Genomic DNA, 26,596 nt, shown 5'->3' on the forward strand with positions numbered 1-26,596 from the left:
TTTTGTCATGGTGCCAATGCTACAGAATACTTAGAACTTGGATGGTGTAGCCCACTGTATACCTTTCTGGATGAGGCTATTATTAGTTACTGGCTAATTTGTAGAATTTATTTGATCTTATTATTTCTCAGTTTTTCATCTGTGAAATAGGTGACAATAAAAAAGGAAATCATTATGAAAGTAGCATTGAAAGGGGTTCCCCAGATGGAGTCTGGAAGCCACTAGCAAGGAGGGCTCATGAGCAATTCCAGCTGCCACCTGCAATGTGAGCTTCAGTCACCGGCACTCCTTGATGCCACCTCCCTGCTTTGACCACAGGCATCTCGAATGACCTCTACTGCATCTGGCATGACAAAATGGAACTTCAAAAGTTAGATGTTTCTTTAGAAACAAGTGGCTTCTCCAACCTGCTTCAAGCCTGGAGCCTAAGCTGCCACCTCCCTGTCTCCTCAGTCCTGGTGAAAGGACAGAAAATGCACCTGCCAGTTACCAGGACACCAACGAGGTCAAAGTCCAGTGTCATTTCCTCAGGGAAAGGGAAGCAGGGTTTAGGTCCAGGAGGGATAAAACAAGCTTGAAATGTCCATTGTCTCATTGCTGTCCCCATTCCTGTTCTTCCTTGCTATAAAAGACCCTGATGAGCTATCCGCACCCCCACTTCCTCAATTGCAGTTAGTAGGACCACAAATCAGTCCTTTGTACTTTTGAAGTTTCTGAGATGGATTGATCAATCGGCTTGAGGATTAAAAAGACAGCATTAACAGGCCCATGTCTATCTGCTCACTGCTTGAAAGCTATCAGAATTGGTGGGAAGAAAATCAGGTTTATTACAGGGCTGGCAACCTGAGATGGAGCGAGTTATCACCCCACCCCTCAAAAAAGGACCAAGTACACAAAAAGTCAGGTACATGAAGGGATTTCTATAGGGAGAGAAAAGAGGTGCCATTGACCAGTAACCAGGAAGGCTACTTGCTGAGGGAGGTCTTGCCCTCCAGGGAATGTGTTTTGTTTTTGCCCTTGAGCCAAAACATCACAATCAATTCTGACCTTCTAGACCTAGTTCCTATAATTCTTTAGACAAATACATTGTTTTTCTGTAGCTTAAGAGTAGTCTTACACATTCTGATTTAATCTGAAGTTCAACAGATACTGTAGGTTGTGAGATTCTAAAGGAAGATTGTTTAGCAGCTAATCTCTTAAGCATTTAAGGTATGGCTTGTTTTTAGACTACAGAATGGTAGGCAAAGAAAACAACTCTCATAGGAGCAGCCGCTGTTGGAATACTTGGTGTAAAATCATTAGAACACAGTTGGCTTTTTGTAGGCACATAGTATATGCCAGCTCTTTCTGTCATCATTATTGTTATTGACTTCATTTACGCAGATAGATAAGCAGAAGAAACAGGTTTGGACATTTAGAAAAGCTCTAATTTTGTGAACTGTATTTATTTTAAGAAGCTAAATTATGAAATATATTTTAATAAATTGAATCTGCATATTTATACCGTAGAATGAGCTTGTTGCTTTTATGTTAATCTTACCTATCACCATAGATAGTGTAGATAATTTTGCAAGTCAGGAAAAACTCAGATTTAAGGGTCTCAGTTCTTTTTTTTCTTATAAAATGGGAAACTACAATTAAATAAAACATACCTCCGAATGATTAAAATCCTAACATGACAGGAAGCCTGGTTCTTTAACAGTAAATTATGGGGGAGTGCAGGGCTGCAGATGGAGTTGGAGAAATTCAATTATTCGCTGAATTGTCAGTATAATAAAATACTAAAATTCTGTTGATTTAATATCATGATGTTAAGTGTTGGTATTATAAATGTATCTGCAATTTCAATTATAACTTTTATTCCAGCCTTAATAATAAATGGAGGCTCTAGAATTAGATCATGTGGGTTCAAATCCTGGTTTATTTCAACTGTCAACCAGTGACATTAGGCAAATTAACTTCTTTAATCCTTTCCTTCCTTATCTGTAAATGAGACCACTTTCACCATCTGTTGTAAGCTCTGCATACAATAATCCATTAAGGACATCGAACAGTAGTCATAATATGGGGAAACAGGCAAATAGCTTTTGTTTTCTTTATTACTAATACGCTATTCTTGGTCTGCCTCTAATTCCTTATTCTTTAAAATGGGTGTATTGAACTTTTTCTTAAATATATTTATTACCACCTCATTTCAAATTTAATATCCCTAAAAGTGAGTGCATTCTTTTCTTCCACATCTTTTCCTATTTTTTTATTTTCCTATCTCACCAACTCCTGTTTATTAGAGAGTCATATCAGCCTCTTCCTCAATAACCAGGTAGTTGCCACACAAGAAGACTCTTTTGTGCCCCAGATTCCTTTCAGATCTTCTACCTGCCTGTTCCCAAAGCCAATGCTTCGATCCAATCTGCAGGTCTCACTTCGAGGCCTGACTCTGGTTTGAATCCCTGCGAATCCTTCATAATACCTCTGAGGCGTTATCACACTGAATCATAAAATCTGAAATGGCTAGACACAGAGTTTGGGATGAGATCCAAACTCTAAATTGACACCTACTCTTTTATAAGTGTCGCTTCTCTTGCACTGCCTGTCGTGTAGCCCACAGGGAGGCCCTGGAGATCTGTGAACCCTCCAGATATCCTTGTTCCTCTCTGCCTAACTAATGTGTACTTTCCTTCAAAGCTCAACTCCAGCACTGCTCCTGCTGGGAAGCCTTTTGAAAATCTCCTGCATGACTTCCAATTTCCCTTCTCTGTGTGTCCGTAGAATCTTGTGAAAAGTTTTATCCGAGAACTTGAGGTACAGATTACATGTACAGGCAGTCTGAAGACAGGAACTGTGACTTTTAATCTGGTATTCAAAACATAAGCCCTAGAACATCATACCCACAATAGAGGCCAACTAAAACAACTATGATTTTGAGGATTTTGACCATTAACTACTAGTGAGGGAAGAAAGAACAGACACATTGATTGGAAAGTCCTGAGGCTAAGAAAGTAATTTTCAGAGCATCTTTTTGCGTTTGTTCATAGGATGGACAAGCTGGTTAGAGAAATCTTTTGTATGTGAACTCTATGTATTCTTTTTTTGTATGAATTACCACCTCCACGAAAGGAAGATTGCTCAAGGAACACGATTCTAAAATAATGTTTATATTATTTCCATAAAAGATTTCTGTATACTTCAGAAATTTGAAACTTATGAAAGGGAAAAGGGATGTTATCCTGTGGAAGTTTCAGAATATTCTAGATGACTGACTCATTGTATTCACTGGAAAACTAAAGGAAAAAGATAGACTGGCACCCAAGTATATCATAGTGCTCATTACTAATCAATTTGGGACTGTATATGATCAGAACTGGATATTCACCATTAACCTGCGGATACTTGCATCTTCTTGTCTATTACCTAATGTTTTATTTAAAGAAAGACAAAACAAAACAGAAAACAGGCAGAAATAGTACATACTTTCAAAGAAAAGAAATAGTAATAAATCACTACCCAATGTATACATATTGACCCCCTATAAACAATGTTCAAGGTACACAAGTGGAACATATAAATGGGATTTCAACCGGGGAGACTGCATACAGTTCTGTTCAACTATCCAACAAAAACTAAGTATTATGACTATCAATCCTATACACTTAGACATGTATGCATTTATCCATATCTTCATTTATGTTGAGACCTAACACAGCTTATTAGATTAAAATCCTTCTGAACAAAGATTAGTAATATTGTTGGATTTCACATCATAACACTCTGGAATCAGGATTGGGTACTGCAGTGCCTCTTTCTTTCCTTCAAAGTTTTTGTTCATTTCATCATGTGTCATCAGATCACTTCTCATAAACTGCTTATTGGTTTTATGTAAGCATGAGTCTTAACATGTATTTCTATCCTTTCTATATTAGGAGAAACATAACAAAGCAGGACAGAACTAAACTTTTTCCTATAGACTTATAAAACTAAAAAGACATATAAATATGCTGTATAAGGAGTTCTATCCTGGTCACTGTGCTGTTTCTTGTTATCATCAACAGAATTGGCTATATCATCAGATAAAGTATAATTGAGCATATCAGTACATAACAGAATTAACAGAAATTCAACTTTGTAGATAGTGTAGACCTACTAAAACAGGTAGTGATCAAATCAGAATGGATATCATAGTGAATCATTGTCATTTTCAGTATAGTTGTCTATACTCCTCAACTTGTTACCATCAACCTTACAGTTTTGAATAAAATCTGTCAATAATAAGCAGCAATCAAACAAGTCAGATTTAACTAAGATCAGTCATGATACAACAGTATAAGTCATACATGGATCCTGATTGAGTTAATAGGGAATTAAAGATGACCCCTATGCTATGGACAGCTATCTGGGCCCCTCACATCCAGTGCTTGTATATAAACTAGGACGGAACAAGTTCCAACCAAGCAGAGTGGTACGAGTAATAGGGGTTTTAATTCCAGATATACTATTAGCTATATCTTCTGTTTTTTTTTTTTTGAGGACTATTCCTCCCCTTTACTCCCCCAGAATGAACTGTATATTTTCGGGTCTCCCCAACACTCGTGGTTTTGTATGGGTGGCAACCTGCTATTTACCTAAGTGTTTCTGAACTTTCTCACTCCTGGGCTGGATTTCTGGTTATGTTTCTTGCCTTGGTTACTTTTTACTCGTTGCTGAGACAAAATACCAGCAGCCCAAGTTGGGAAAAGAAAGGTTTATTTCTTACAGTTTTTGGAGGTTTCAGTCCACACTCAGTTGGCTCCAAGGCAGGAGGGCTTGGCTGGGCCGCAGTTCATGGTGGCTGCAAACAAGCAGGAGCCAGCAAAGAGCAAGACACACCTTCTTCCTGCCATTACATCACATCCTGGCTCCACCCCTATGTGGGTGGAGCACTGACACCATCAATCCAAGCACTAGACAATGAACCATCACAAATGAACAATGCAAACTCATGAGGCCCGGGGGCCACAGACATAAACCATGATATTTCTTCATTTATTAAAGCCTATCTGTTCAACCTATCCATAAATACTGGTGTAGTTACCCCTATTACTCTATGGTTCCCTATCACATCGAGTTCTGTTTTCTCATGTTTGATTTTGGTCCATATCTCATGTTTGATTTGTCTTCTTCAGGCTAGGCTTTATATTTCCTGTATTTCCTATATTTCTTCAGGCTTTATATTTCCTATAAAGAGCCTCTCATGGACCCTACCTCTTGATCCACTCTGCCTGCAATTCTCTCTTTTATCCCTTAAGTTAGTGTATCTAGGCCATCTATATTAGAAATTATATCCAACCTTCTTGGCCTCATTTCTGTTGAGCTCTTTTTCTGTCATTAGTTGTCAGTTTGTCTTCATTTTGCTTTCTGCTCCATTCATTGTGACCTCTCTGCCACTGTTTCTGGAATCTTGGTATTTTTCTCTTTTAGAATGTCCTGCAGTATTCTCTGTAGATTTGAATTGGTGGTTGCAAATTCCCCTAATTCCTCTTTATTCTGGAAGCACCTTGTTTCCCCATTAATTTCTAGGGACAGTTGTGCAGGATATATCAATCTTGGCTGGAGGTTGTCTTTCAAAGCTTGAATTATTGCCTCCCATGCTCTTTGTGATTTGATGGTTTGTGCCGAGAAGTCTTTGGTAACTCTGATGGGTGTTCCCTTGTAAGTGATCTGTTTCTTGTCTCTGAAAGCTTTCAATATTCTGTTCTTATATTGGATTTCTGGAATTTTGATTATTATATGCCTGGATGTAGTTCTGTTTGTAGGTGGCTGGGGTCCTATATGCCTCACAGATCTGAGTATCTTTACTTTTTCCCATATTAGGGAAGTTCTCCTTGATTATTTCTATGAATAGCCTTTGCAGTACATTTGTTTGTATCCCTGCTTCTTCCTTTACATTCTTAATTCTTAAGTTATAGATCCTCTATCACCTTCTAGCTTTTGTGTTGTTACTGCTTATTTCCTTTTTATTTTTAAGAAGTTTTTCCTTTCATGCTCCCACATTACAAATCTGTCTTCCAGTTCAGATAATCTAGCCTTAGTTTCTTTTAAGCTGTTATGCCAGCTTTCAATAGAGATTTTAGTTTCCTGGTAATCTCTTTGAACCTGCTTCATGTATTCTACATTTTCTCTATTTTCTCCATCAAACAATTCTCCCCTTTTTTTCTGTTCTTCCATTCCACCATCTGTTTTTTCTTGGGAGGTGCTTAGCATTTCTTTAACTATTCTACTTATATCTTTCTTTACTTGGTTAAATACTTCAATTTTGAACTTGTCTGTGAGGTACCAGAGATATTGCTTTATGTCTATTGGTGCCATGCCTGATATTGCATGTTTTCTGTCCTCATTCTCCTTTGCATTTACCTTTCCTGGATCAGTATTCTCAGAATTGGGAGCCTCTTCTTCTCGTATTTTCTTTCTTGTTGCCTCCTCTTCTCATATTTTCTGTTTCTTCCATACAGGTGTATATAGGAGGCCCAGTTTCTTTCTTTGTTGGTTATAGTTTGTTTGAATAGTGCTGGCTGGGTGTTCCCACCCACTGCAGTATACTAGGGAGACACAGACTGAGGCAGCCTGTGCTGGGCTTGCCCCTCCAGGTCAGTCAACCTGCTGAGGGCTTCACTGCCTTAGGGTGCACTACCCAGTGCAGGGATCTGGTTTGGGCTAGCCTACTGGGTCTTAGTCCGTGGCATCATCCAGGTCAAGTGCTTCCCCCCAGTCCCACTTGAGAGAGGGAATATGTGACTGAAGTCACTAAAGCGTCCTGTTCCAGCTAGTCTGCCCAGTCCCAGAATGTCCTCTGTTGGAGCCTCCTTATCTATGGAAGGGTCCCCATTCTTCTCACTCACTGCAGGTCAATGCAGGGCTCCCTGCCAGCTCTGCTCTCTATTTGATTCAATGATTCCCGCTCTCAGAGCTTTCCATCTCTAGCCCTACTGTGCCGATTCAGATGCAGCAGCAGTGGCAGGGGAATTCAAGCTGTGGTTTCCAGAGGTGCAGGTTCCTATGGCGACACTGAGATTTTAGGTGTTCCAGTCATAGCACTGGGATTGCATTTCCAGTTGGTTTCTCTCAGCTTAGTTCATTCCTGGGTCTGCAGGGTATATCTCTCCTGCTTAGGATTCCCCACACAGCACCATTCCTGGAATCTAAGCTGGCTGTCTCAGAGAACCACTGTAGCTGCTGTTATCTATCCACCATGTTGTCCCAAAGTGTATTACCTACTTTTATTAGGATCATTTAAAATTATCTGCTAAAGGATTTGTTTCTTGACTTGGAAAACAAAGAGAAAGTACAAGATTTGGTGTTTTTTTCCCCCACTGCTTATAGGAATGCTCTTCCATGGGAAAAGGAAGGCTTGATGATCAAATGAAAAAATTCCATTTTAAATCTTCCTTGGGCTTTATATCTATCTCTCTGACTGTTTATCAGAGTCCTATAGAGGTTAATAGTGTGCTTCTAGAAATGGTTTTCTGTACTACCATTCTCATGTCACAAAATTTGAATTCTACCTTTGTATTAGATTAAAATTGAGTTTTAGTGTCAGTCACAGAGCATAGTGTGTTGGTAAATGCTGTCTTCTATTATTTCACAAAAGCTGAATAATATTCACATAACATCGTATATTTTCTGTAAATTTGGGTCTTATTTGTTCAGTGCAAAACATATTCATGGTAATGTTTTATTGAGATTGGAAGTTCATGGGAGATACTTTTTATCACAGCAGTGGTTAGAGAAAGTCCAATGATGAAACTGCACTCATGATTTAAAAGAAGTTCTTTTTAAGTAGAGAACGTGAATATGTGAAGCTATTTGGCAGAAAAAAACTAAATAAAACTGAAGAATGCTAGAAAGAAAGCTGGAACTTGAAGATGGCACTACAATTTAGAGGTTAAATTCTGCTGTCAAACAGAATGTTAAAAAAAGTCACATGCCTCCGCAGTGATCTTTTGGAGAAGTGTTTGTGAAATATGAGACTCAAGGACATTGACTACTTCGAGCTTCTGTTTCACAGGAAGCAGAGTAATTGCTTTGCTCCTGCAACTAATTGACTGAAATATTTTATGGAGATTAATTATAAGTTGTTAGAAAGGATATTTTAATTTATTATTAAAAGTACTTTCAGCCAGGCATGGTGGCTCATGCTTGTAATCCCAGCACTTGAAAAAAAGTAAAACAACAACAAAAAAACCAACTTTCTTCTTCTGAACACTTACTTTTAAATAAATTTATTTATTCATTTTAATGTAGTTTGATCCTTATACAAATTCAGTCAACAGTTCAGCAGCCTAGTGGTAATTTTTCTTCACCCTCCCAGAGTGTTTCTATTTATGTATTTGTCCCTATTAAGGTTTTGAGTGGTAGAGAATCAGGCTGATATTTTTGTCACCTACCTCTCGGTGGAGGCTGGAGATGACTCCATTGGTGTGATGCCTTGACTTTCTGCCTACTATACCGCTGTAATTCACTCTGTCCTGGGGCACAGGAAGTGACTTCTCTGATCAGTAAGTGAAGAAAAATAAACTATGAATTCACAGCCTCACTCTCTCTGCTGCCTTAGTAACAACGTTCCCACAGGAAGTAGATTTTCTTTTCCTCCAGTGACAAACCCTACCAGGGTAACTGATGTCTCACATATCAATGATAGGAAAGAAGCCTTCCATATCAGGGACTGATAGGCATAGTTAAGTGTGCATCCTTTATTGAAATACTATAAAAAACGTATCTTGGCTTCAATTTGCCTTATTTTCCACCCTCCTCATTTGTTCAGAACCTATGTGGGAAATGGGTTTGTCTTTATTAGATCATTTCATGGATGCTACCATTTAGTGCGTAGACCAGGAGGGGGGTAAAATAAGACAAGAGTGGAATTTCTTCAGCAAAGCATCTACCTGGAGACTCTTGCCATGAAGCCTAAGGTTTTGGGCTTCCGTGTGGGGACAAAACACTTTGTCATTGATGGGCTGTGTATGTCTCTTTTAGGATCTTGGGGAGGAATTGTTTACTGATTTTCTCCTGCTATGATGAACAAAGGCTTTCCTCCAGCATCATGGCATCTCATGGGTCATTGCAATTTCTGGTAGCTTGGTCTGTTTTTCCTATTACTAGGCAGGTTTCAGGTAGCCAGCAGGCAGGCTGAGGGTGTGGCAAAATATGAGATACTGAGAGAAGTTGGGAAACAATGGTCTGGAGTGAGAAAACCGCGGAGGGAGGCAAAGGATTAAAACACAGCCCCAGCTAGCATTGCTGAGATGCCACAGGGCTGTAGCTTCTCAGGGCTGTGATGGAGTGATTTTTACATGCTTTATGGTACCAGTCAGTTGAAAAATATTTCCTCTTTTTCAAAGCAAAGCACTAGTTTGTGAGGCTAGCACGTGAGGTATTAGTAAGGTGACTGGTGATCATGTTAGTTTCAGGCCTCCAAGCCACCCTTATTCCTCTGTCCTGAATCCCAAACACTGCAGTCAGAGACAAGGAGGGGTCATTCCAGCAGCTCAGTTGAGACTAATCTGCATTCCTGTGGTGTGTGCATAAATGTTATATTCCTACCCTATGGTCTCAAAGTAGCAGGAAATTAATTATGCAAGTAGGAGACAGTTTTCTTAGGAGGCGTAATTCCTGCATGTAATGGTTGTTTAGCAAGAGGGAGTGGAAACAGCTGCAGAGGATGAGGACTGCAGAGTCAGCTCACAAGGGATGCAAAGCTCTGGCACTGAGATGCCAGAGGCCTTGGGCTCCAGGAAGTGCTCTCTAATAGGTCAGAAAGAAATGGCACATGCAGGGTGCAGAATCAACTTTCTCCTGGGGAAGTTACCCTGATAGTATTAATATATATTAGACTATTAGACTTTAAAGCAAGGATTTTGCTTCCCATGGGTAGGATTAAGCTTTGTTATGTTTTTTGGAGCGCCTAGCATTCTAAAAATTGAATGTTTGCCTTCATTGCTCCTGATCATAGGGTAAGAGTAAATAGCTTTGCACCACGGAAAGAATTTTCCAAGGTTTTTCTTTTTTTTTTTTTTGAGTCATAAATGACCATTGATGTTTGTCAGACTTTCTGTTCCATTCACATGGTTTTTCTGCTTTGTTCTGCTGTTATTATAAATTGTACTGATTGATGTTTGAATGTTAAACCAATCTGGTGTTCTTCTAACCTTGTAACCTTGTATCCTCAGAATAAATTGTACTTAGTTTATGCATTATCTTTTTAGTATTTGGTGACTTTAATTTGCTTTTATTTTGCGAGAATTATGTGTATACCCATGTGTGCTTCTATGAATGAGGCTGGTGATCTATAATTTTTTAATCATTTGCTATCATAAGAGAATGACTTAGGAAATAGTAACATTTTTTCAATTTCCTGAATTATTTTTGTAGTATTACTATTATTTATTCCTTTATTATTTAATGGACTTTGTAAGCTAATGCATGTTACCAGGGAGAATTTTTCTAGGAATAAGTTTAACTACAAATTAAACTTATTTAATAAATATAGGACTATATACGTTATTTGTTTCTTCATAAGTGAGCTTTCATAGTTTTAGTCTTTCATGAAATTTCTCATTTCATCCAATTTCTCAAAAATATTGAAAAAATTAGTAGATACTAGTATTCTTTTAATGTTTGTAGTGTCTCCAATGAGGTCATGCATCTCTTGTTCCTTAAACTGTTACATGATTTCTATATTGTCCTCTTTCTGATGAATATGGTGAGATGTCGATTATATTGATTTTGAGAACCATCTCTTGGCCTCACTGATTTATCTCAAATGATTTTGTCTTTTCAATGTAACTGATTTACATTATTTATCCTTCTGCATGTGTTGGGTGTAATTTGTTCTCTTTCTCTAGCACATTAAGGAGAAAGCTGGAGCTATTAATTTCAAATTTTTCTATTTTCTCCTATTTTCTATTTTTTCAATATCAGTACATAACTGCTACAGATTCTGCCTACGCACTCCTGTAAGTATGTTCTGGAAATGTTGGTGTACTGTCCTTTAATTTAATTTAGGTCGGAGTTTTCTAGCTTCCTTTGCAGTTTCCTGTTTCTTTCATGGGTTATTTAGAATTGAGTTATGTAAATTTTAAGTATTTGGGTATTTCCCAGTCATCTTTTTGTTATGGTTAGAGAATTTTTATACAATTTAAATTCTTTTAAACTAAAAAATTATAACAGAATATGACCTATTGTTTTAAAAAATATAAATTTTAGTTTTGGACTGAATGCTCTATGAATGTCAGATTAATGTTGTTGGTTGTACTGAGTCTTGTATAATTCAATAATCCTTTCCTTAATTGTATTGATCTATAGATAAATACCATCAAAAGCATTCTTTGGCCTAATTCACCCATTTTTTTTTGCTTTGGGTATTTTCATTTGATTCTTTAGTATAGTTTCCATTTCGCTGCTAAAAGTATCCTTTGATTTTGTACTTTTTCCACTAAAGCTTTTAACCTAACAGTAATACTAGCTTTAAATTTTCTTTCTGATTGTTTCAAAATGGACATTATACCTGGATCTGATTGTGACTGCTGTGCTGCTGAGAACTTCTCTATTTTCTTATGTGCTCTTATCCTTTTATTTATCTGTTTTGCAGACAGCTATGCACTTTTTCTCTGAGGAACTGAACACTTTTGATGCCTGGGAATGAGCGTAGCTTTCTGTTTGCTCTCCGCACAGTGGCTGAGGCAGTCAAGACTTGAGCTTGGTTTGGATTTAACTGTTATCTGGCTGCAGTCAGATCGCCACAGACTCCTGGTTCCTGTCACCTTTGCCTGTGAGCTCTCCGTGCTCCTGTTCCATCCGCAGCTTCAGGCTGGCTCTTTGTGCTGTGCCTGGAGAGCTTCTTTTCTGAGCATTTGCCACACGGTGAGCAGCAGCTCACAATTGCTTGACTGCTAGCGGAGTGACAAGGACACGATGATAAGTCAGTTTTCATTGATTTGCTTCGTGTTGCCTTTATTTTTTAGTGCAGTACTGGGAGCTGAATGCAAGGCCTTTGTACTGAGTCACATCCGCATTCCTTTTTAAGAAAAATTATGTTGAAAAAGGGGCTTGCTAAGTCACTGAGTTACTCGGGCTGGGCTAGAACTTGTGACCCTCATGCCTCAGCCTACTATTGACTTTATCAAACTTCAGTCTCACACAGGCAATTTTCCTTGGGTCTTAGAAAACAGTCCTAGTGATTCTTTACCTCCTTCCAGACAGTTTTTTTTTTTTTTCCTGTTCAGGACACTTGACAATGAGTAGTCTCAAGTACAGGTTTTTCCTCGGGTTATTTAATGCTTTTTATCTGCAGGGGAGGCAGCGGGTGGTTGAGTGATGTTGTGTACTTCTGCTACACGGGTTCATGCTCATTCTCTGTTCCCTTAAGCTGCCTACAACACTTACACAGGTCTTTAAGGACTTTCACCTAAAGTGTGTGTGGAGAGAGAGACAGAGACAGAGAGAGACAGAAAGAGAGAGACACAGAGACACAGAGAGACATGGAGATGGACAGCGAGAGACAGAGAGAGAGAGAGAGAGAGAGAGAGAGAGAGAGAGAGACAGAGACAGAGATACAGAGACAGAGAGAGACAGAGACAGAGAGACAGAGACAGAGAGAGACAGAGAGAGACAGAGAGAGACACCGACAAAGAGAGAGAGAGACAGAGAGAGAGACTGCATGTGTGTGAGGACCTCATGGAGCCCAGGAAGAACAGGTAGATGTCGATTCTAGTACCCACATCCCTCAAAGCTTCTGTATCCACTCACTGCTCCACACCCGGCCTTTTTCAATTTATCAAAAATTGTTTTTAAACATTGTAATTTGGTTCCTCTCACTGGTATCTAGAGGCACCTGACCAGTTAAATTTTGCTCCCATCCAATTTCTTTTTGAAGGTACCTGATTTTTGGCATTTTAAACCAAAATTGTTGGTTAAAATGTAAGCTTGCAGACAGTCTGGCAGGTTTTTCTAATACTCTTTTGTCAGTGCAATTATGAGAACAATGCTCTTCCCAGCTTTGTGCATCCTGAGTAACATTGGAAAGTTGTTTATTTATTTCTTGCTTCAAATACATTTCTTTGCAATATATTACTAAAAGAGTTGTTTACTCATTAACTCTTCCATTCACCTGCACATTTCCAGGGCATGAATTATAGGTGAGGACACCAAGGTCAAATGAACTGTTCCTTGAACATTTTGAAATTTGCAACTCGTTATTCTGTTATTTTCTCTAGTTCTTGCCAGAAAGAGCATGATTGTCTTAAGAAACACTTCTCAAATTTTAATAATTGCTAGGCCCTATTGTAGAAGATAGTTTCTTGTATCTTCAAATATAGTTAAAAATACATTAGACATTGTTGAACTAAAAAAAAAACTTTGAGTTGCAAGTTAGATGCAACACTTAAGATTTATTATTAACCAAGTACTTTAAAAAATATTATCCTTAGATTCAAATCACAAAATAAAATTCTCAGACTTAGTAACCTCTAATTATGCAAGTGTCACCACTTTGAATAACAGTAATGAAGTTAATTTCCAGAACTTCTTTCCAGTTTTGTAATTCTTTGACCAAACAGAAAAATAGATGAGTAGTGAAGACTGAATGTAGTATTTTTAACATGAGAGCTCTTTCAAATAATAAATATTTTTCTGTGGTTTGACTAGGTTAATGATATTTGAATGAGACTTTTTAGGTCTCTGTAAAGACCATCAAATGTTGGCCATAGTTTCCGAAACAAAGACTAGCATATACAGAAGTAACTGTGCTGTCAGGTTGTTAATTCTACAGGCAAAGTAACAATGCCTTCAGTGACAGTGGGAGATGGAGGTCACGTAAATAGTACCACTAGGCTTGTAAAAGTCCAATCACACAGTAGTGGTCTCAGAAGCATTATATATCAAATTTGACTGACAGTGTTATTGAGAATATTGTAGATCATGCATTTGAATGACAGTAATCTCGATGACATTGTAAATGGTAAGAATAAGTGACAAGGTTACCAAGGATACTCTTAAAACAAATTGAGGAGCATGAAATAGTTGGGAATTCAAATTCCATTTGTTCACCCAAAAGTGTGCTTAAACAAATTCTTGTGTAAAAGAAGTCCTGAGAGCATTGGTTCAAGCTTTAAAATTCACCTAAAATATCCTGTGGATTTGGACACAGTGGTGCATGCCTGTAAGCCTACTGAATCAAGAAGCTGAGATGGGAGGATTAAATTTTCAGTCTAGTCTGGAACACTTAGCAAGACAGTGTCTCAAAAAAAAAAAAAACCCTAGGAATGTAATTTAGTGTCAGACTACATGAATAGTACATATAAGGGCTGAGGTTTAATTCTAGTACAGGGAAAACAACAAAAGTAAAGGACATTTTAGCTATTGAGAAAAATCACATAGTTTATAGCTCACATCCCTGTCACATAGTGTTCTGAGAGACACTTAAGAATATTGTGAAAGCATTGCATGTGATCTACATTCTTTCCAATTAGGCACTCAAGATTAATTTCCTGCCCGCCCTGTCACTGTTATTATAGGACTAGACAGAGAAAGCATGAATGTCCATAAGAAATACTGAAGCAACTTTAAATCTGTTGGAAAGTTTTCTTCAAATTAAAAAAAAATTCTGATAAGAAAAATACATTCTGTAGTGATTTCTCCAAAAGATTCGTTGGTAGGAAATCTAAGCTGTTCCTTTTTTAAAATAAAGCTTTTAATGATTAAAGGAAGAAGAGGATTGGACTGAAGGACCCCTTAAACTTGGAAACAAAAGAAGAAGTGAGGCAGGGAGGAGAACAGAAAACGAACAGAAACATAGACGACATTAGACTTCAGGAGTAGAGCAGAATATTAGGGGCAAAGAACCCCAATTCTGGCACATCAGTACACAAAATCTCAAAGAATGAATATGTGCATATGTGCCCAGAAGTTACATTCATTTTTGGAAAGACAACCAATGGAATAAATAAGAAGTGCTAGCAGATAATGAAACTGGATTATTTTATTGTCCAAATGGCATACTATTCAAACTCATTGAGGCTGGGGATTTAGCTCAGCGGCATAAGCACCTGCCTTGCAAGCAGGCAGTCATGAGTTCAACCCTGGTACCGATAAAAACGAAAAAGACAAAAAAAAAAGTGAGTTTAAACTCATTTATATGATTATTTTTATCAAGCATCCTCAATGACAATATTTGGAATGAAGAAGAGAGGGAAGGATGTGCTTTTTGGTCATCACAGTGATGAGCAATGTGGTACTTTCTGTGTTGAGTGCTTTGGGGGCCACCGATGCTTAATGTCTTACTATGTACAGGACACTGCCCATAATAAAGAATTATTTGGCATCAAATAAGAAACATTGGGATCAGAGTAATCCATATGCCTGTTTATTAATATTGATAAATTATAGCATATGTTCAATTATAAGTGTGTGTTTTTACTCAGTTCTTGAAGTTTGATTCCTCAGATACATGATCAGTTACAGATAAAGATGGAGAAACAGCAACAAAATTGAAAAGGAAGTAGATTTTCTGTTTCTAGTACGTTTGCATCTAAGGATAGTCTAAATCATTGTGCTCTAGAATAAGTGTCCTTCTATGTCATACCAGTAGATAAATATAAAATTTTGAGCTACTCTTGCATATATTTTATATATGAAATTTTATTATTATATAAGTGTTTAGAATTTTATAAAAATATAAACTTTCAGCTTGATCAAAAATTTGTTCCCAATTTTGTCTCAATTGTTGAGCAAAATTTTAAAGCAAGTCCTGTTGCTGAAGATAAAAAGAAATAACTGGACATATAGATGTTGAAACTAGTTCTTCAATATTAGAGACATAGACAATTTGTCATAAAGCCTTCAGGAAGATGAATAGGATGAGGAGAAATAATCTGTTGTTTAAAAAATGGGAGATATCTTTGATCAAGGAGTAGGGGTCAGAGCTGAATACATGGTATTGATTAAGCAAGAACTTGCAAAGCTAGCATTATCATCTTTTTTATAAAACCAGCAAAATGAACACCTGAGGAAATTCATCACCACCAAATCAGCATTTGAAAATGTTCTGAAGGACATTCTAGAAAGAGAAACTTTTGGTAATGTCCAACATTCATTCATGATAAAAATAATAGAAAATTGAAATAGGTGATTTTAACCTCAATCTGATAAAAGTCGTCTATCACAAATTAACAGCCAACAACATACTAAATAGACAAAAACTGAAAGTTTTCACTCTAAAATAAGGAACAAGACAAAGACGTCCACTGTCACCATTATTATTCAATATAGCTCAGGAAAAAGTAGCCAGAGCAAGTAGACACAAGAAAGAAATAAAAAGAAAAAAGATAGAAGAAGAAATTAAATTATTTGCAGAAGACATGATACTTTATATAGAAGACTCCAAAAATTCCACCAAAAGACTTCTAAATTTCATAACCAAATTCAGTAGCATAGCTGGATACAAAAACACTCAGAAATTAATAGAATTGCTGAACACAAATAACAAACTCACTGAAAGAAAAGTTAGGGAAACATCGACTTTCACAATAGCCTCAAAAAATTAAATATCTGAAATCAGTTTAATGAAGGGAATAAAAGATCTTTACAATGAAAAGTACAGTACTCAGGGCTGAGGATTTAGCTCAGCAGAGTAAGTGCCTGCCTTGCAAGTGTGAGGTTATGAGTTTGATCCCTGGTATCAGAAAAAATACAGTGCTCTGAAAAAGGAAATTGAAGAGGATATCAAAAAATGGAAAGTTATCCCTCTTCTTGGGTAGGAAGAACAAGTATAATGAAAATAATTATATTTTCAAAATTGTTTTACAGATTTAATACAATCTCAATCAAAATACCAATGGCAGATCTCACAGAATTAGAGAAAACAATCCTAAAATTCATTTGGAACCAGATAAGACCTAGAATAGCAAAAGCCATTCTAGGCAATGAAAGCAAGTCTAGAGGTATCATAATCCCTGACTTGAAACTAAAGCACAGAGCTCTTGTGGTAAAAACAGCATGGTACTGGGGGAAAAAAAAGATCAAAAAATCAATGATACAGATTAGAACATGCAGGAACAATCCAAACATGCTCAGCCACCTTATCTTTGACAAAGGAGCCAAACACCTTCACTGGAAGAATCTTCTTTAATAAATGGTGCTGTAAAAACTGGCTTTCCACATGGTGAAGATTAAAACTAGACCCATATATTTCATCAAACACTAACCTAAAATAGAAATGGGTCAAAGATATAAATATTAAAACAGAAATGCTAAGTCTGCTGGAGGATAACATGGGTAGAACTCTTGAAGACACTGCTGTAGGCAAAGGCTTTATAGACAAAACCTCAACCACACAGGAAATATCACAAAGATTCAACATCTGGATCTCATCTTATTGAAAATCTGTGGTACCACAAAGAAACCATCAGCAAGGGAAAGAGACAGCCCATAGTGTTGGAAAAAATTTTCCCCTGCTATTCCTCAAATGCCTGCTATCTAGAATATATAAAGAATTAAAAAAACCAGAACTCCAGAATTTAATGACTTAGTCAAAAAATGGTCATCTAAAATGAATATATACTTCTCAGATAAAGAAGTAGAAACAGCAAATAAATATATGAAAAATGTTTGATATCTTAGAGAGATATGAATTAAAAAATCTGGAGATTCCATTTCACTGCAGAAAAAGAAAGACTATTTTCAAGGAAAAATCAATAACAAATGCTGGTGAGGCTGTGGGTAAAGGAACACTTCTCCACTGTTAGTGGTGGTAAAGACTGGTACAACCACTATGGAAGTCATTGTGGAGATTCCTTCAAAAACTAAAAATAGAGGTTCCAATCAGCCCAACTATTTCCATTCTTGGTATCTTCTCAAAGGAATTAAAGACTATCATGCAATAGTGATGTATACATAATCATGTTTATAGTGGCACAGTTATAATAGCTAAATTTTGGAAACAGCCCAGAAGGCCATTAACTGATGCATTTATAAAAAAGATGTTTTTTATATATACAAATGGAGTATTATTCTGCCATAAAGAAGAATAAATCTAAGACATTTCTAGCTAAATGGATATACCTTGCTTGGGGCCGTACTCTTAAATGAAGTCAATTATACACATGTTTTAATACCACATTGTTTCTCTAGTGTGAGAAACTGAAAGTGAAAATAAGCACCAACATGTATAACAGACATTGGGATACAGAAACAAAATATTCAAATGAGGAGAACAAGAAAGGGGAGAGGGAGGAAGGGAGGAAGGAACAAGAAAAAAAAAGAATACAAGGGAAAATGGAAACAAAGCTTTTGTAAATAAGCATGGGAAGAGGGGTTGAAGGGATGAGAAGGAAATAATACCCTGTGATGAATGTTATCATTGTGTATATCTAAAACCTACCTATGAAATTAAGTTAAAAAAAAAAAAAACCCAAATCCCAGCAAGGCTTGAGCATTCAGGTACAACATAGTTACCTCTCTGTTATAAATATTTTCTAAGATGCAAATATATAAATTGATAAATTCCTGGTTGTTGGTGAAAGGGTGCATACTATACTAAGCTTCTAGGGACAAACTATAGAACACACTTTCCACAGTCAGTAATTAGTGAGTTGTTTTGTTCAGGATCGTTTCACTGAATATAAAAATGTTCACGAGAATCTGTTGGATTCTGAAGTCTTCAATATCCCTAAACTGCCTTTTTCTCAGGAGTTTACAACTTAACGTTTCTACAATGGAAGTTTTATAGAACCTAAATTAAGTACCTTAATAATTTTTCACTCATACTAATTTTTCATATGCAAGATACATATTTTAATACATATGCAAAGTCTGTACTAATTATTCATCTGAATAGTATATATCACTTTCTGGTCTTGTAGCATGCTATTTTGGGTGCTTGACTTTAAAAATTATATAAAATATTTATACTAATAATAATAGGTACCATTTGTTTGAGGCTTACACTCTTCATCACACTGTGCATACATTATCTCTAGTTCTCATAATAACATTGCAAAATGATGGTGTTATTCCTAATTTGGAGAGATTTCTGATCTTTAAGGGAAATGTATGGAATTGCTAACCTGAAAGGCCCACAGCTTTACTGCATTTGATTTATTTTACTGTACTATTATGATAGAACAAAGAGGCAAAATCATTGGAACATCCGTGTTGGAGCATCGGAGCAAAACCAGTATGAGTGACAGAAAGCAAGGAGTTTATTTGAAGGTTGACCTTTCAGATTCGTGGGTGCGGGCTAAATGCTGAGGCTGTCACCTGGGCAGCTCATGCCGAGACTGAAGTCAGCAGTCAGGCAGGAAGGAGTGGAAGATGAACCAGAAGGGGAGGAGAGCATGGATCTGGGACTTAGAGGGGATGGTGATGGGGAGGAGACAGGAGGGACAGGTGGAGAGGGGAAGTAAAAAGATCAGTCTAATATGGATATGCACCGATTCTCTGTGATGAGTATACTTATAATGTATTGTAGACTGACTGATGAAAAAGGGAGGAAAAATGAAAAAAAAATACAAGAAAAGGAAAGATAAATTTTGCGTGTACTTATTTAAGAAATAAAAAGAAATACCTATGATTTTATTGCAAATGTAAGACAGATAAGTTATTGTAGACAGTTTCAAAATGGTAAAAAAGCCAATAAAGGAAGCAAAATCCATCTTTATTCCTTGCCACAATGATGAACTGGAACACATTAAAATGAACTGAAACCCACACCAGTCCCTCACAGCCTGCAGCCTCAGTCATGCTGGGCATCTGGGGAAGAAGCCCAAATGGTCCTGAAACTGAATATGCACCTCAACTAGGATGTCAGGAAACTGGAGGAGATCTTTGGGGACCAGGTTAAGCCAACCTGGTGAAGGAACAGTCAGTGAGGAAATGAGCTGCAGCCCCTCAAAATTCTGCACTGAGCTGCTGGGCAAGACCATAGCTGCGATGCTTCCCTTCTGCCCTTTAACGCCTCATGCATGGTGGTTAGTTCTCACCTACACCACAGGCACGAGAAATATGAGAAACAAAAATTCCACCCGTGCTCAGCTGACACAGTGTAGAACTACCACACTGCATTATAAAGGAGATTATGTTGTGATACCTTAAATTTTCACACATTGATTGATTTTTCTCTATTGACCAATTACAGTAATTATGTCTCAATCTAGTAGGTAAATACGTGGTGTGCAGAATGATATTCGTCAGGAGAAGACAAAGAGGCAAATGTACTTGTTATTCATACCATTTATTTTGCATAAGGAAAGACTAAATGATGCAACCCATTGACTAAGGTTTCAAAGCATTGAAAATTTTATCTGAGACATTTCGCAACTCAGACGAGGGATGTCTAAAATTCTAATGAGCTCTGCCTGAATGGAGAAGATGATAATGAATATCATTAGAGAAGATGGGATGGTGCATTTGTTTCTCTTCTACATCTTCTCTCCTCTCCTCTCCAAACAGAAGCAAGAAATTTCTGCAGGAGTCAAAGTGCTTCAATATAAACATTTGTGATATGACATTTCTAAAGAAATGAATCTAATGTGTCTATAAATGAGCATATTACTCTGTAGGCTACATAAGGGATTTAAGACGAAGAATATAGCTACAAATACCAAATGTTCAGCTAGGAGCAAGCCGGCATTTATGTGAAGCACAATCCAGACATGGTGACCGTCACTGTGTGTCTCTTGCATGCTTGTGACATCACTATGTTATGAAGATATCCTGAGTTTTCCAAGGGCACCAAAGCTATTGTCCAATAGAAACTTTGATTGAGTTTTACAATGAATGTGTAAAAGAGATACTGAAAAATATTTCAGGAAAAAAAAAAAATACAGACCTGGAGATACTGGTCAAAGGGAACTTAATAACAAATTACTCCGAAACTTACGTTTAAATGACACACATTCAGTTTTGCAGAGTTTCTGTTTATCAGGAATTCTGTTTCCGGGTCTTCTACCAGGCTTCAATGTGGTGCTGGTCCTGATTTGTGGTTTCATCTGCAGGTTCTCCTGGGGAAGTTTGGCTTCTCTCCCACACTCGTCCTCTGGCTTCTAGAAACACATTCAGTTTCCAACAAACTCTAGACCTAAAGGTGTGGGGTTGCTCTCAGGTCCTTGGCGTGAGTCCCGTCATCCTAAGAAGAGCCATTTGTAAAAGTATGCCAACTAAGAAAGCAATGGAGACTGTCAACAAAATGAAAGTCACAGTTTTGTAACCTAACTATAGCAGTGGCATCCCTCAGCATCTCTGTCTATTAGCTACTTCATCCTGGAGGCCACCAACCACCACCAATTCTGTGTGGCCAGCTTTCAGCCAGAGAAGCAGAATCACTGGAAATCTAGTGGTGTCTCATGACAGAACTGTAACAGAGGTTTCATGTTACAAACCACCAGTTGCTCAGTGGTTAACACGGTGTCTTATTTCTTGCTCTGTTCTCAGAGAACTGTGGTCACTGAGCTGAGTGGCTCCAGGTATGTCTCCTTCCATGAAGAATCACTGACAGACACTGCTTCTTCTTTTACTCTATCCCTCCCATTTCAACATACAGGCACACAGGCTGATTTTCTTAAAATTGCCTTATTATTGTTACTATTAATTATTATTTTGTCATACTGGGGATTGAACATTGCACCCAGACTCTCACGCTGAACTATGTCTCCTTATTAAAATTTTGTTGAGAAACAATCTCATTTAAATCACTAAGTTGCTCAGACTGGGATCAAATTTGTGACCCCCTTGCCTCAGCCTCCAGAGTGACGGCATTACAGATAATGTGCCACTATATGCTGTTTAGGCAGCTTTTTATATTTAAGAGTATTATTAACATATTGTGAATTCCTTTCTATGGCATAAAATACACATTCATGGCCTATTTTGAAATGTTTATTTAATTCTGTGGATTTTAGCTATTTCTAATTGTATTTCTATCACTGTGCATTTAGATATTTTGCAGTTTTTAATTTCATTTTGATCTAAATAGCTAACAGATTATTTCCTTTGGTTTAATTGCTAGAAATAAAATTACCACATCAAAAGTTTTGATTATTTTTAAGCTTTTGGTAAAATTAACAAAAAGCTTGTATCAATTTCTATCCCTAATCACTAATGTACAAATATATCTGTTTATCCATGACGGTGTTATGAATTAATTTATTATAAAAACTCTCTTACTTGTATTGAAAAACACTTATCTAAACTATTTTTATAAAAACTTCTTTACTGATAGTGATTTTTTTTGAATGAAGAGAGGTAGCTGGAGTTCTTTATACATGCCAACTCATTTCCCTGGCTATATATCTATTGGAAAAAGCTTATGCTTTCCAAAAGTATTTTCTATATTAACAGTACTGTCCACACATATATTTTAAAAGTAATTCATTATATCTGAATATAAAAATCTCTAGTTGGCTTCTCTAAAGATACTGGCAGAAATAATTACCTACTATGAAAGTTGTAGATTTTCCTAAAGTGAAGTGTGTTTTTGTGCATGATTCAGCGATTCAGAGGAGTCCTCTAGTCCAATCTTTATATGGATTTTAGAGATCTTAGTCCACAGTTTGGATAATTATTCCTCTGAACGTACTGTTTAGTTGTGCTTTCCTTCTATCTCAACCTTTAGTTGATGCACAGCAATTTCAAAACAGGATTTATCATTCTAAATTGATCTTAACTTTACTTGAAACTTTTTGTTTTAAGTCTATGAGTCAGTGAGGTCTTTCTGGAGGACATTTTTTTGGCAAAAATATGATCTGTAGAAGAATTAAAAGGTGATACAGAGATTTCCTTGTATATACATCACTTGTTTTCTTCTAATTCAGCAGTTGAAAGAATCATAATTCTGTTGTCAAACTAAGAAATTGAGCTGACCCAGTGCTGCAGATGGTTCAACATTCCCAGCATTTCCACCAAGCGCCTCTTCTAGGATCCAAAACAGGAAACCACATCGTGATTACTTTTTTGTGTGTCATCCATTTTGAGATGACTTATTAGTATTCCCTTGTCTTTCAATATTTTAGTACTTTAAAAAAGGTATTTTCAATGTGTATAGGATATTATACTTAGTTTGCCAAAGAATACCTATTTTACTGAATATCTCTCAATTTGGATTTGACTTACATTTTCTCACAGTTCATCTTGGGTCATAGATTTGGGGTAAGAATACCACAGAGGTGATATACCCTTTTCGTTGTATACCGTTGGGATAAATTATACTAATATAACTTAATGTTGGTGATTTTAACATTGATCACTTGGTTTTATAAGTTGAATTGTGCACCTTTAAGACTCACGCACTGGTGCTCACTTCAACACACGTATACTAAATTTGGAATGATACAGAGAACATTAGCATGGCCCCTGCATGAGGGTGACATGCAAATTTGTGAAGCATATGTATTTTTGTTATAAACTGCTACCTTGTCCCAGAGTCACACTTATCAAATAAACGGCATCATCCCACTGGAACTGGGGTACAAAGCCTGGCAGATGCTTTTATCCTGATGAGATATCCTTTTGAGAGTCCAGAGGCCTGGTTACTAAATAAGCAAATCTTTGGGACTACTTACTATGGAGTCCTGGAAGCCCATGTGATTTAGCCAAGGAGCAAAGCCCATATGAAACCTATGAAAGCTCTCCAATAAGCAAAGGAATCCTTCATGATGATGTGTGGAATGTTACTCCTGTAGACCTGTGGGACTGGAAACTTGTCAAGGAGAAGATTGCAAAGTATGGCATAAGAAGCAATTTACTTATTGCCCCAATGCCTACTGCTTCAGCGGCTCAGAATAACGAGTCCACTGAACCTTGTACCAGCAACATCTACACTCAAAGAAGAGTCTTGTCAGGAGAATGTCAGGTTGTAAATCCTCACTTATGGAAACATCTTACTGAGTGAGGTTATGGAATGAAGAAATGAAAAATCAGATTATTGCAGGCAATGGCTCTACACAGAGTGTACTAGAAATTCCTGATGATCTGAAGCAGCTTTATAAGATGGTATGGGAAATCTCTCAGGAAACTGTTCTCAAGATGGTGGCTGATAGAGGTTCTTTCATTGATCAAAGCCAGTCTGTGAACATCCATATCATTGAGTCTATCTATGGCAAGCTTATCAGTATGCACCTTGGTGGCGGGAAGCTGGGTTTGAAGACTGGGATGTATTATTTAAGGTCCAGACATGCAGCTAATCCTATCCAGTTCTCTCTAAATAAGGAAAAACTGAAAGATAAGGAAAAGGCATAAAAGGAGGAAGAAGAGAAAGAGAGGAACACAGCAGCCATGGTGTGCTCTTTGGAGATTAGAGATGAATGTCTGATGTGTGGATCCTAAAAAAGACTTAGGAGCATACAGCACATCTTCCATAGACAAAAATACATGAGCATAGATAGGCATGGTGGGTTTGCTTAAGATTAAATGGCTTTGCCAGACCATATTGAAACAGAAGGAATAACTGATTCAAAGTACTGTTTCTATTTAGTGTGAATGATTTGTAAAAGGAAACAGACAAACAAAAAAACTTGGCATATTGGGAATCAAAGTAGAAGTTATAAATGCAAAAGAAGTCGTCCTGGAAATAGGAAGTGATTTAGTGATGCTCATCACTTCTCTAGCTGTCCTTTTCTGATGATGTCGGAGACTTAAATTTTGCTGCTTCTACTGGTGGATTCCTAGAAGCAGAACTAAGTGGTATCCTCTGAGAACTACTGATAGGAACTTTATCTAGATAAAGTCTATAGGTCATTCTGAAGTAAACTTTTTAACCTTCAGTACTTTGGAATGTGACCTTATTTGGAGTTGACCATTGCAAATATTGTTAAAGAGGAGGTCTTTGTGGTCCCTACACAATAATCACAATATTTCTGGTATCCATATCAAAAAGAGAAATTGGTGCACAAACATTAACTCAGGGGAAACACCATAGAAGTCATATGCAGACACTGAAAAGTGCTTCTAAAAGCCAGGGAATGCCAAAAATGCACAACCATCCACCCAGAGCTTGTGAATAACTGTGGAACCTTACTTCTGATCCTCAGAAGGAAACAATGGTGCTGATACCGTAATTTTGAGTTTGTGCCCCTTTATAATGCTTAAAAAACAAATTTCATTAGTTTTGAGTGTGCATGTTCATAATCTCAGCACCTGAGAGGCTGAGGCAAGAGGTTGGATGTGAGTTCAAGGCCAGTTTGGGTTACAAAGTGAGTTTAAGGCCACTTTGTAATATGTAGTAGCAGTAGTAACATTCTGTTTCCACTCTCACCTTCCAAAATAAAGGAAGAAAAGACATTTCTGCTGCTTAAGATGTCTCGTGTGTGGTACTTTAAGGCAGCCCTAATAAACTAATAAATTTGGCTATTTTCTGTGAAGTTACTATTTTTTCTCTTTCTATACTCTGTTAGAAGTGAGTCACAATGGTGAGCTCATTCTTAAGGGGTGAAAAATTAAGGTCTACTTCTTGGAAAGAGGAGCACCAAACTATTTCTGGACACTGATTCAAGGCATTCCAGTGATTAGTAAATATTTTTACTAGCTATTTTAGAAGTGTACAAATGTTCTGTCTCTTTTTAAGCTTTCATTTAGTTCTTTTAACATTCTTAGGTTGCTCTTTGGATTGTAATGCAGTATTGTCATTTGGGTGCTCAAATTGTTCTAGATTTCACCACAGCTCACTGTTTCAGATTAGTGTGGTGTCCCATTGACATGCACATCACAAGAATTGTTTTTCAACACATTCTTATTTTTAACTGATTAAAGAATTCCTCATGTTTCTCTTCCCTAGGCCTAAAGCCAAGCCCAAGAAACATTTTGTTATGATTTAGATCTAGATGTTCCCCAAAAGCCTCATGTACTCAAAGGTTGGGTTTTTGAAAAGTGATTAAATTATTGGGGAAATATAGCTGATTTGCTGTCAGCAGGTGGGGTTTGGTGAGAAGAGTTGAGTCCCTGGGAGCCGTGGATCCCTCCCGTCTTTCTCTACTTCCTGGCCACCATGACACAAGCAGTTTTTTTCCCGCTATGCCCTCTGCCACGCTGCCCTGCCTTGGAGCCAGTAGACTATGTACTGAAACATGAGCCAAAGTAAATCTCTCTACTTTTAAGTTGTGCCAGGTATTTTTGCCGCAGCTAGGAGAAAGCGACTAACACACCCTTGTGTTAGGGAATGACAGATCAGTTTAGCGACTGTGACCCTAGTGTGAGCTGTGCCTAGTAATAGTAGGGATCATTTCTTCACATGTCTTTTAAATTTCCTCAGCAAAGAGTGCTACGTTATGTATGTGCATGTATGTGTTTGTATGCTAACACGAGTACACAACAATACTATCTTTATGTGTTTATTTATGCTTCTATATGCTGATAGCTTAAGGAAAACATGAATTTATACTAATATCTCTGAATTCAACTCAGGACCACAAGGATTGGACTAGAATTCCTTTTTGCTTATTACTATTTTTTCCTGGGACAGTGAGAAAGGCACATTGGCCTTTGACCCTAAATACACAGGGCAAGCCATCTCAGATTTGCTAGTTGCACCCCTGTGTATTGGTATCCTGCAGTTACCATAGCAAAGTATCACAAATTGGAG

At 37.3% G+C, this 26,596-nt stretch overlaps 1 non-coding gene and 1 pseudogene across 1 annotated transcript; both read left to right on the plus strand.

The window, feature by feature from the left end:
* LOC111754150 (ribonucleoside-diphosphate reductase large subunit-like) overlaps positions 1-24,345 on the plus strand; it is a 112,668-nt pseudogene extending 88,323 nt beyond the window's left edge.
* On the plus strand, positions 23,313-23,418 carry LOC111754217 (U6 spliceosomal RNA). Its single transcript, XR_002788923.1, has one exon. It is a non-coding gene; the product is annotated as a U6 spliceosomal RNA (small nuclear RNA).
* Positions 24,346-26,596: the final 2,251 nt, after the last annotated feature.

The sequence above is a fragment of the Cavia porcellus genome, unplaced genomic scaffold (assembly GCF_034190915.1).
Source record: "Cavia porcellus strain 051 isolate PalLab524CR breed Dunkin Hartley unplaced genomic scaffold, mCavPor4.1 scaffold_12, whole genome shotgun sequence".
Lineage (NCBI taxonomy): Eukaryota > Metazoa > Chordata > Mammalia > Rodentia > Caviidae > Cavia > Cavia porcellus.